General features: G+C 38.2%; 1 pseudogene; it reads right to left on the bottom strand.

Moving 5' to 3' along the window:
• Window positions 1–6,252: 6,252 nt before the first annotated feature.
• On the bottom strand, window positions 6,253–11,004 carry LOC133731070 (G-type lectin S-receptor-like serine/threonine-protein kinase At4g27290; annotated as a pseudogene).
• Between the last annotated feature and the right edge of the window lie 261 nt (window positions 11,005–11,265).

Below are 11,265 nucleotides of genomic sequence, written 5' to 3'. Positions count from 1 at the left end.
TTTGGCGAATTGTGGTCGAGATTACGTACTCAACTCCACCGTTGACAAACGCATGCTAAACAACTGGATCAAAGTTTTCACGGCAACCTGGAGATCTAGGATGTTCACTTTGATCTCCTCCTGATGAATCATCAAGTTTTTTCTTTGGCAGTGATAAGCAGAGACTACACGAATCTTAGATCTTACTTTTCTAGGTATTTCTCTTTGTTTTACGGTTTTACTTAGTTAACTTAGTTTATGAGATCAGCTTTCTTTGGCATGGTTACGAATTACATGAAAGTAGTCCACAGTTGAGAACATGTATAGGTTTTATTAGAGAAGACACTGATTTCTTCTAAGTTGTATACTTAATAGTCATTATAAATTAACCCAAGGTTGAGGGTAACTCTACAGGATAGATAGGCTTTGTGCTCGTTTGATTGAGAAAACATGAAACTAAACGTACCTTGTGTTCTGTTTCGCAAGTATTTTTCAATATTCCTGTCATAAACAAGGTCTTTAGATATTTGAAACTAGAAAAGAATGGATCTCTAATCTCATTATGTTGTAGCAATCTGTGCCAGCTGAGACTATCTTGATGCTGAATTACATGGGAATGAGGTCGTTATTATTCTGATTTCTGAAGCTTTTAACAGTAGGTCCTTGATCAGCTATTTGTAATTGTATAGCTAGAAGTGAAAAAAGTTCTGTCCTTTACATCACTTGGGTTCGATTTTTAATCTTCTTCCATTGTCGTTTGTCGCAAGTCCTCATAGGTTGTTTCGAGTCTTTTTACAATGTTAGACTGTAACCTTGTCACATTTATTTCAGATGCATAAAGCGAATTGATCGAGAGTTGCATATCGCCTTTAGGTACTGAATCTTGAAGCCAATACTTTGAGTACCATTTTAATCAAGTTATTAACATCAAGTTTTAATTTAACCTAAGTTCCTTCTTGAGTACATTTTTCTCCATCACAGCAATCACTGCTTTCAAGTAAATTCACATATCACATTGAATCTATCAACAACAAAAATTAATGCAAATGCAATAAAATCCAATCTTGGTAGTACTATTAATTATACATAGAAGTGCTCTTTCCTTCGTTTCAATGATTCATCAAGAGCCATCCCACTGGATTTGTCAGATTTTACCATTTGGTAAAAGAGGGATCAAAGAAGTGGTGGAGGAAAATTCCACTCCCATCCATAAATAAAATAATAATTGAATGGCAGAACAGGAAAAAAGAAAGAAAAATAAAAATACTATAGCCCTGATTGGATAACTACTGAATGACTGAGCTGGTTTTATCTTTTACTACTTTTTAGTAAAAAGAGGTAAAAACCCTAAAAACTGTCTTAAAGGTGTCGGCGAAAGAGTCGACGTCTGTGGAAAGTCAGTTGCTTGAGGCCTTTGGGAATAAGAAGATGCTCTTGTCACTGTCTTGTGACTTGTGGCTGTACCACCAGGTAAGCCTGTTATAAATTATAAACTTTATAAATTAAGGCGGGCATTTCTCTGCACAAAATTATAAATTATAAACTTTATTATACTTAGTGTAGTAAAGTTTATAATGTCATTAGTCAATGTGCCACCTAGCATAATTTGAGGAGTAATTTGATCTCTTTACATTTGTACTCTAGGCACCTAGCTCTATCTCTCTCCCTTACTCTGAGCACCCATCTCTCTCTCTCTCTCTCACCTGCATTAAAGAACAAGTTTTGTCAAATTGAGAACCAATCTCTTCCCTTTACCCCGACTTTGCAGGCGGCGAAGTAGGCAAATCCAATTCCGATGCCATTACTTCCCTCATAATTGAATCAAACTTAGCTTGGAAGCAATGGGAGGCGAAATCTCCACCATCCGAGACTGACCCAGTTCCATTAACCCTCTCGAAATTGCATCTCAATCTATTCAAGAACAAAAGCCCCTCAGATAGATTGATCTAGACTAATCCAGATCGTCGACCCGTAGACCCGCGACGGCGAACCGGATGGTTCTCCGCCGTCCAGCGACGATACTGTGGAGAATCGGTCGGGTTTGAATCCTCTTTCCAGCACCGACGTGCCTTTGGTCATGGATCGTCCATACTGCGAGCGAGTAGAGAGAATCAAAGCCCGAAAGCGTAGGGTCTTCCAGCTGATTTTTGACGTTTTTCGATGACTCCGGCCGAATTTGATGGTGCTTGAGTGAGAAAATTCATCCTCTCGTCGAGCTCTACATCTAGGTATAATTGGTTTTCAATTTTGATTGAGTTTTGATGGATTGGTGTTTTGGTGTTGTCAGCCTCCATTGAGATTACTGTTCACAGCAACCATTCCGGAGCATCTGGACTTGTTCCCAATGTTGATTCTCGTCCTAGAATCAAGAATTGATGCTCGGGTCCTTGCTGCACTGTGGACTGAAGGAGAAAATTGGGAAGGGCTCTGCTCGACTTTCACAGTGCACAGTGGCTGCAAGTTTATGCTTGCTCACGATTTCTGTTAGCTCAGATTAAGCTACTCTGATTGTCGGAGGTATATTCAGAACCTCAAATTGAAAATTTGTTCTTTTGGGTAATCCTCGCAAATTGGGTGTATTGCCTGTTTTGGTTAATGGTGAATTTCGACTATGGTTGTGTTTGAAATTGAGATTAGCTCTACTTGGTATTGTTATTAGAATGGAGATATGGGAATTGAATGATGTTGTGATTTTGGATTAAAAAAAAAACAAAAGTGCCTCAGATTGGTTGAGGTCTTGATCGAAAATGCCGAAGATCTGGGCAAGAGTTTTCTGGGTTTGGGTTTGGGGTTTATCTTTTGGAAAAATTTTAAGATTCGTACATGACATATAGGTCGTTCCGAAGTTCAGTGTATTTGGTTTCAAAAAATTAACTTCGGTACATGAAGTTGCAATCCCGACCCAAAATCGGTGTATGCCGTTACGGTTCCCGTTAGTCAATGTGATTTTGGTCAAATTAGTAAGGGCAAATCCGTCTCTTCATGGATTAATAAAAAAAAATTGCAGAAGAAGAAGAAGGAGAAGAAAACCAGATTTGGGTGTCCAAATCAAACCTTGATATTGAGGAGGAGGAGGAAGAAGAAGGAGAAGAAAATTAGATTTGGGTGTCCAAATCAAAACTTCATATCGGGGAGGGAGGGAGGAGGAAGAAGACGAAGAAGGAAGAAGGAAGAAGAATGAGGAGGAGGAGGAGAAAATCAGATTTTGGGTACCCAGATTTGAGTGTCTAAATCAAATCGGGGAGGGAGGGAGGAAGAAGAAGAAGAAGGAAGAAGAAGGAGAAGAAGGGAGAAGAAGGAAGAAGGAAGAAGGAAGAAGGAAGAAGGAGAAGGAGAAGGGTACCTAGATTTGGGTGTCCCGTATGAGAGAGAGAGAGGTAAAAACTCAAAATACCATTTGAAAATTGAATAATTGCATAGGTTTAACGGTGTTATTGACGTCATGTACTAAAAGTAGTTCGGGATTGCAACTTCATGTACCGAAGTTAATTCTTTTACACCAAATACACCGAACTCCGGAACGGCCTATATGTCATGTATAGTTCTTAAATTTTTTCCTTATCTTTTTTAGGTAAAAACCCTATTCTACCCTTCATTATATGGATAATGGCATATGCACTAACGGGGTTATTGATGTCGTGTATAAGAAGGTGGTCGGGCTTATAAGTTTGTGTACTAAAGTTTAGAATTTGTAACTTTATGTGTAGAATTTCATGGTGGACCTAACTTCATGTACTGTTTCTAAAATTTCCCTTTTGGTTTTAAACCTATTGGCAACCAACTAAACCAAAGTGAACGGTTTAATCTTCAAAATGGTTAATGGTACATGAAATACTATCATCAAGTCATTGTCGCACTAAAGAAATTCTTCTCTCCATAAAGATACCTATATGATTTTCGATGTAAAAGCCGATATATTACCTATGTCTAGAAGTTCTATAGTGATGGGAAAGCTTCAAAATCTATTCTTTCTAAGTACAACTACCAAGAAGAAAGAGGGACGAACTTGTAAATGGTGTAACAAACACACTTTGGAGGTTACAACGAATTGTTAGAGATATCAAACACGATGCTAGTTTAGTTGACACCATCACCTTCAAACACATTTTTTTAAGAAGCAAACTTTGTTGTTGATGTTTTAATCAATGTTAGACATCATATTTTTTTAGTTGACACCATCACCTTCAAAAAATTTTTTTTTAAGAAGCAAACTTTGTTGTTGATGCTTTAATCAATGTTAGGCATCATATTTCTGAAGACAAAATTGAGAGAATGCAGTCTTTTGTCAAGCGTTTAAAACCATTTTGTTTGACAGCTTAGGATCGGACTGCTATAGAGACTTTTGTATCTGATTGTTGTAGTGGTTTCTTATTGAAATTCAGCAGTTCAGCACGCATGTATTGCATGTCAAATGTTATCAGAAATATGGACGGAGATATCAAATTAATCTTAGAGTGCTTCTATTCATACCTCCATATTTAGTATATAGACGTCCACAAATTTTTGTAACTTGTTTTATCCCATTTTGCCCCTCCAGAAAAAAGAGTAAAAAAAAAAAAAACCACAACCATGATTGTTGTTTTCCATCTCTTTTTCTTCCCTGCTCTTACAGACTTTCTCATCACTCTTTCTCTCTTTGTTTCTCTCACTCTCTTTAGTTGAAGAGTTATTGTTCCAATTAATTTTGGTAAGAGTTGAGATTGGAGATTTAAGGATGGGGTTTTTGTTTTAGATTTGGGAAATTCTCCCTTTCTTCCGGTATAGAAAGGGTAAAGTTTGTTGCAGGGGTCTATATTTCTATGTTGCCATTAGAAAGGGTAAAGCTCGATCCTTTTGTACTTTATCAAGTTTTATACCTTACGTCTCATGCTAAGTGGTTTTAGCAATTGCAAATTGCAATCCTGCAATTGTCATATAATTCAAGTTTGCAATGAAGCATCCTCCAAACTTGGCAATATAATTGGCATAAATAATTAAATACAAGCTTCCCATAAATCACAACAAGACACAAACAGTGAGAGAAGAAACAAAGAGAGAGAGAGAATGAGAAAAAGAGAGAGAACGAGTAGGAGAATCAGAGAAGAAGATAAGACGGAAGACAGCTCAATAAAAATTATTTTTCTCTTTCAATTTTTCAGAGGGGCATAATGGGATATAGATGTGTACAAAAATTTAAGAAGGTCTCTGCATACTAAATGTAGAGGTATGAATAGAAGCTTAATCTTAAGAGTAACAAACTTTTACCAATTCAAGTAAAATTAAGGTAAAACGGTAAAAGACGTGGCCCCTCAGTCGTCGGCTTCGGAAAGTTGGTAGCACGTGGCGCGTCCTCGTTTCCCTGGCCTAGCCATAAATTAAGAGCTCTCTCATCGTACTAGGTTTAGGGTTTCATATAGTCCTCTCTCTGGTTCAGTTCTCGACCGCCGCCGACTAAGTTGAGGAACCACCTCCCTGAAGTCAAGATAGTTAACATCTTCCCCAGTGTGCCGTCATGTTTCGGGATCCGAGTCCGCTGCGTTTTCTAGACGGTGAGGATCTAGGGTCTGCGATCAGCAATTCGTCAGATTCCATTTCAAACTGATTAGTTTTGGATGGTCGACTGATCGAGAGAGTTTGAAGTGGGATTTGGCGAATAGAGGATCGAGATGAATGGAGCTCCAGCGTTTTGAAACGCAGCAGAAGCGGGTTCTTGTTTTGACAGGGCAACCTGGTGAGGATGCTCACTATTTTGTCTTGAGGTAGGATGATCATGTTCTTCACCATATCAATCAGTCTAATTTTAAAAAAGAGAATATAGAGCTATTTTTGAGCATAGATTCATGGAAACCCTTTAGTTTTAGTGCTCTATGTATATGTAACCATACTCTATTGCTGCTTTTGTTTTTGGCTATTGTCTTGTATTATACATGCAGGTGGGGTTTCACTACTGTTTCAGGAATCTTCCGGCAGTGCAAATCTGTTTCAAATCACATCTTCGAGAAGACGTTCAATTGTTTGCTGGCTGTAATTTCTGTTCGTAATTGATATATCCACCGGGTTTTGACAATTTATTCTAGTGGTGCTCTGATGAGGCTCAAGGCTTTGCGCTCGTGTAAATGAGAGACCATAGATTCTGTTAGCCTTATTTAGTGAAAGCTAGCTGTTGGTTTCGCAACTTTGTTGGCCAGCAATCTACAGACTATTTGGAGCCATAATATTATGTGCCAATTTTCCAAAATTAATTTGTACTAGCATCACTCCATTCTTCTGTGTTTAGTATACTATTGTAGCCAAAAGAACAAGAAAAATAACAATGTATATGTAGTACAGTAGTAACCACACGCAATATAGGCCAGGGCCACAATGGGGCACAATAGTGTATGGTAGTGGTGATCTATCTTTGTGCTTCATTCTTTTGCAATACATATTTCCTTGCTCTAGAAATTCAAAAAAAAAATCCAGACACAGATCGAATAGTTCGAGAAGAAATTAATGCAAGGACTGGAGTAATGTTTGCCTACGCGTTGTGCCTTTGATGCATTTTTGATCAGTTGATCATATTATATCAGAAAGGAAAATAACAACAGATCAAGATTGGAACTCAACAATGACACCTACATGTAATGATGAAATATAATTTATCGGGCCTCCAATAGTGTAAAAGTGACTTCATTAGCTGAACATGTTTTAGGAGCGGCGTCGACTTTGATCTCACTCAGATTCCTTTCAGTATAAAAACCTGGTTTCTGGGGTTGAGGCAATGCACCTTCACCACTCAACATTAGAACGGCAGCTGACATGCTTGGCCTATCCTCTGGATTTTCCTGCACACATAAGAGTCCCACATGAACCGATCGCAGAACGTCCTCTAGTACATTAGTCGAGTCCCCTACTGATGTATCAAGCAGTTCAATGGACCTGCCTTGTGTGTATAGCTTCCATGCCTGAAAGAAGACAACCATCCCACACTTTTTACTATACAGAAGCAGAACAAGCAAAGAGAGTGTTGACATTTGACACTTACATGTCCAAGGAGGTTTAGGCTGTGATCTGGATTATAGAATCCTCTGTTTCTCTTCCCACTTATTATCTCCAACACCGAAACACCAAAGCTAAAGACGTCGGATTTGGTAGAGTAGAACCCATCAATTGCATATTCTGGAGACATATAACCACTGCAAGCCAATGAATTATATTAAAGGAAAAAAAAAAAAAAAAGGTAATCTTATAAGTAAAGAAAGAAGAGACATTAGTTGTTTCGGGATACTTACTACGTGCCAACCACTCTGTTCGTTTCTGCTTTAGTTTCATTTCCTCCCAAACTTCTAGCCAGGCCAAAGTCAGATATTTTTGGGATAAATTCACTGTCTAATAAAATATTTCCGGCTTTGAGATCTCGATGAATTACTCTGAGTCTGGAGTCTTGATGAAGATAGAGGAGCCCTCGAGCAATGCCATTAATAATGTCAAACCGCTTACGCCAGTCTAGTGACATGCTTTTTGTATGATCTGCAAAATACCATATATAAGTCACCAGCCTTGAAAAGCCATCATTCTAACAAAATCCAACTTCCTGATGAAGTGGTGTTAGCTCAGTGGTTAGAGCACCCACTACCTATGTACGAAGTCATGGGTTCGAGTCACCATGGGGGCAGGAGTGAAACCCTTTGATCCTCTTCTTAATAAGAAAAAAAAAAAAAAAACAAAATCCAACTTCCTGAGCATACTCAAAGAAACAAGATAACATGTTATGTTTCTGTAATCCACTAAGACCCCGTTTGGGATTGCTTCGCTTTTAAAAAAAAAAAATCAGATTTTGTTCAAAATTTTAGATTTTATTGATAAAAAACAATTTTAATTGAAAGTTATAGGTCACTGGCAGCAGATTTTAGAAGCAGCCTAGAGGTTGCTTTTAGAAGCTGCTGTAGATCAAAACACACTCTGCAGTTGTTTATCCAAATACAAAACTGTTTTAATTCACAGCTGATTATTCTTACAACACAGCAGCAGCAGCAGTTTTTTTTAAAAGTCACAGCAATCCCAAACAACCCCTAAACCCCCAATTCAGAAGCAAAGAAGTGCATGTAAAGACCCTGAAAGCTCAGAAGCTGTTAAAGATTGTGCCAACTATACATGGGAGTAGTTGCAGATTCATGTGTACCGGCATCGTGCACATAGAAAGGCAAAGATAGAGCACAACATATTTAGGTTCAATCCCACAGTTCCGACTTCACAAATCAACAAATTAAGATGTACCGGGAATGCAGATTAGAAGTTTTGAACTCATAGTCTTTTGCAAGAGCTTGGAGATCTTGCAAGACAACCACTAGACTCCAAAAGCTCGTGTTATTAGAAAATGTGCTAGCAATGAATATCAACATGAGGGATGAGATGAAGAAAACCCGTGCAAGCCAATTAAACGCAATCATATGGTTTTTGAGTTCACATACCAAAAATAAAGAAGTCCAAACTTTTGTTGGGCATGAATTCATAGATCAGCATCATTTCATCTTCTTCAATGCAGCATCCGTGAAGCTTCGCTAGATTCCTGTGCTGAAGTTTTGCAAATGCAACCTCATTCTTGAATTCTTCTAGTCCTTGTTTAGAATGCTTTGAGAGCCTTTTCACAGCTACTTCACGTCCATCTCTCAACATACCCTGAAATCATCAGTCTCTAATATGACCAAAACTTTACATGCCTTGTATGATATAGAATTTGCAAACTATCTGGTTTTACCTTAAAGACTGATCCAAAACCTCCCTGTCCTAGTTTGTTGTTCTCTGAAAAGTTATTGGTTGCATAAATAATAGATGCCAAATTGCCAAGTCAAATAATGGAAGTTCCAAATCTTCCTTTTTGCTGCTCCATACTTTTCCTACAAATAAAGTAACAATTGATGTTGAGACTGGAATAGAAATGTCAAAATAAAAAACCTAAAACCCCTCAAAAATCAAATCAGGAGGAGCTGCTCAATCTATGTCTTTAAAAAAGATCAAAGATCGATCTGCTCGAGCAATCTTTACAAGTTCTAGGCTCTTTGACTAGCTAGGTAGATAAGTCAAGTCCTTCCACCCATGCAACTAGCTGTCATGTCAACCTTTACTGATTATCATGCACTTGATCAGAAAAATTGAACATAACGCATGCATGCTACAACTCCAGAATTTAGGATTCAACCTCTACAGGGTCACAGAAATCATGTTGAACTGATGATTGAGAAAACAAACTACACTTGACATGTTATAAATCATGAGATTCTAAATCTCTCCTTACAAACTACCATCATATTGAGTTCCTCGGTCGAAATAGAATATCCGAACAGGAAACATTAAGGAATCAACAAGGAAAAGATAAACAATAAAAAATAAAGCATGGTTAATTTCATTTTAGTGAACTTTTTAGTAGTGTTCTTTTTCTGATCAAATTTGTATGTCAAAGTTAAAGGTCTGCTAGGACCACAGAGGCCAGGTATAAAAACTTACCATGTTTTTGGTGCTGCTTCTTCCGAAGATATAAGGTCAAGAATATCAGCAGGCTAGTAGACAACATAGAAGTGATTATTAATACGATTCTCACTTTCTTACCATTGATCTTTGTATTGTCTTCATGAAGTAGATCTAGTAGGCAAAAACTTATTAGTATTTGGAAAAAATCATCAAGGAGTTAGAAGGATTAATAAAGAAAAAATCCATAAATGTGTGCTGAACACTAATAATGCTACCTGCATGAATAGACAATTTTCCAAGAAAATTTTGCTAATTGTGTCAAAAAATTTATAAAACACCGTCTACTTCTGATGTTCGAGATCATGATTCCATACCTGTAGGTAGTTCTGATGCGGCCATTCGTATATAGAGATGTTCCCTATTTTTAGTGAAATTTCTAATAGTAATATCAATCAGGTCACCAAACCACATCCGGCACCCAATCCCTCCTTGACTGATATACAAATTTGAATAAGCTGTGCAGGAACAGTTCTTTGTGCACAACATTTCACATTCCTTGATGTTCATACTTGTGTTGAACCAGGATTGTTCTGTGTTTGGCAATTTCACCCCATAGTACTTCTGAAATATGTCTCCACTGCAACTCAGTGGGGTCTTTCTGACACAACCATTTGACCAATCCATCACTTCCCAATCTTTCGGATATTTAGGTGAAAATCCTTTCAAGCACCCACATGCTGGGGAGTGCTCAATATTACATACACCATATGCACCACAAAGTGCATAGGTATCACAGCTATCAAGTTGTGCTGTTAGATGAAGGAACCATTCTCGGGTTCTATCAATCCATGTGTATCGGTGCACAAGCCCATCTTGAGCCAACACCAGCCTGGAAAGAATTGACCTGTTAAGAAGCTTATAAGAATAATATTCTTCATCATGATCAAAAAGAAGATTGTATGTGTATATTGGATTTGGACTTAAATGAGGCGCTCCACTGAAGCGGATTCCATTCCATGGTCCAGTCCGAAATTTCATGACCGAACCCTCCATCATAATCTGCTCTGCATATCCTTTGGGACCATTTTGAAATGTATAGTTGCCTTGGGAAGGATCCTGGGGACTTTTCCATGATGACATAAACCATTTGAAACCTGTAATTGTGTTTCTACCAAGTTTCATACCTGGTAGCAATGTATCACCTGGGTAGTCAAAACTTTGCCACAGAAAGCTCTCTGCAGATGGGTCAACATTATCACTCTTATCTATCACAACAAGATTTCCTGAATCCAAAAGCTGTGCCACTGGATTCTGTGCTGGACTTGAAGTGTTGGAGGACCAAACTGTCTTGTTATGGTCGACAAGGACAAGAATTCCAGGACTGGTGATCTTCAGAACACCTGATGAGTCAGTGAGGGGTGTGTCTCTGTTGGCAACCCATACAACAGTGTTAACGGGTATATTCTTGTACCATATTCCAACATATCGCTTATTAGAAGCACCTTCAGGAGTGAAAAATCCAAGCTCAAAGGTTCCACCAGTTGAAACATGGGTCTGGCCATCTCTGAGGGACTGAAAGGTACTTGTGTATGTGATCATGAGCAGCACAAAACAGGAAAAAAGATGCAAGAACATGATCCTAACTAAACACTTCAATGGAGTTATTGTTACATCCATTTGAACAAACTGAATGCTGCTAATGAAGACCTCCTAGTCCTCTGGTATAATAGGTGCAACTTTCTTCTCCCTCATTTTAATTGCAGAACTGCCCCACTGAAATTTCACTGCATGTTGCAATGTCACTCTTGCCGCCAAATCCGTTTTGTTTGTATTGCCAACAGTGGATATGAAAGGCTGCTT

This window comes from Rosa rugosa, chromosome 2 (assembly GCF_958449725.1).
Source record: "Rosa rugosa chromosome 2, drRosRugo1.1, whole genome shotgun sequence".
In the NCBI taxonomy this organism is placed as follows: Eukaryota; Viridiplantae; Streptophyta; class Magnoliopsida; order Rosales; family Rosaceae; genus Rosa; species Rosa rugosa.
The sequence above is the reverse complement of the archived record's forward strand: the minus strand, read 5'-3'. Positions and strand labels throughout refer to the sequence as shown.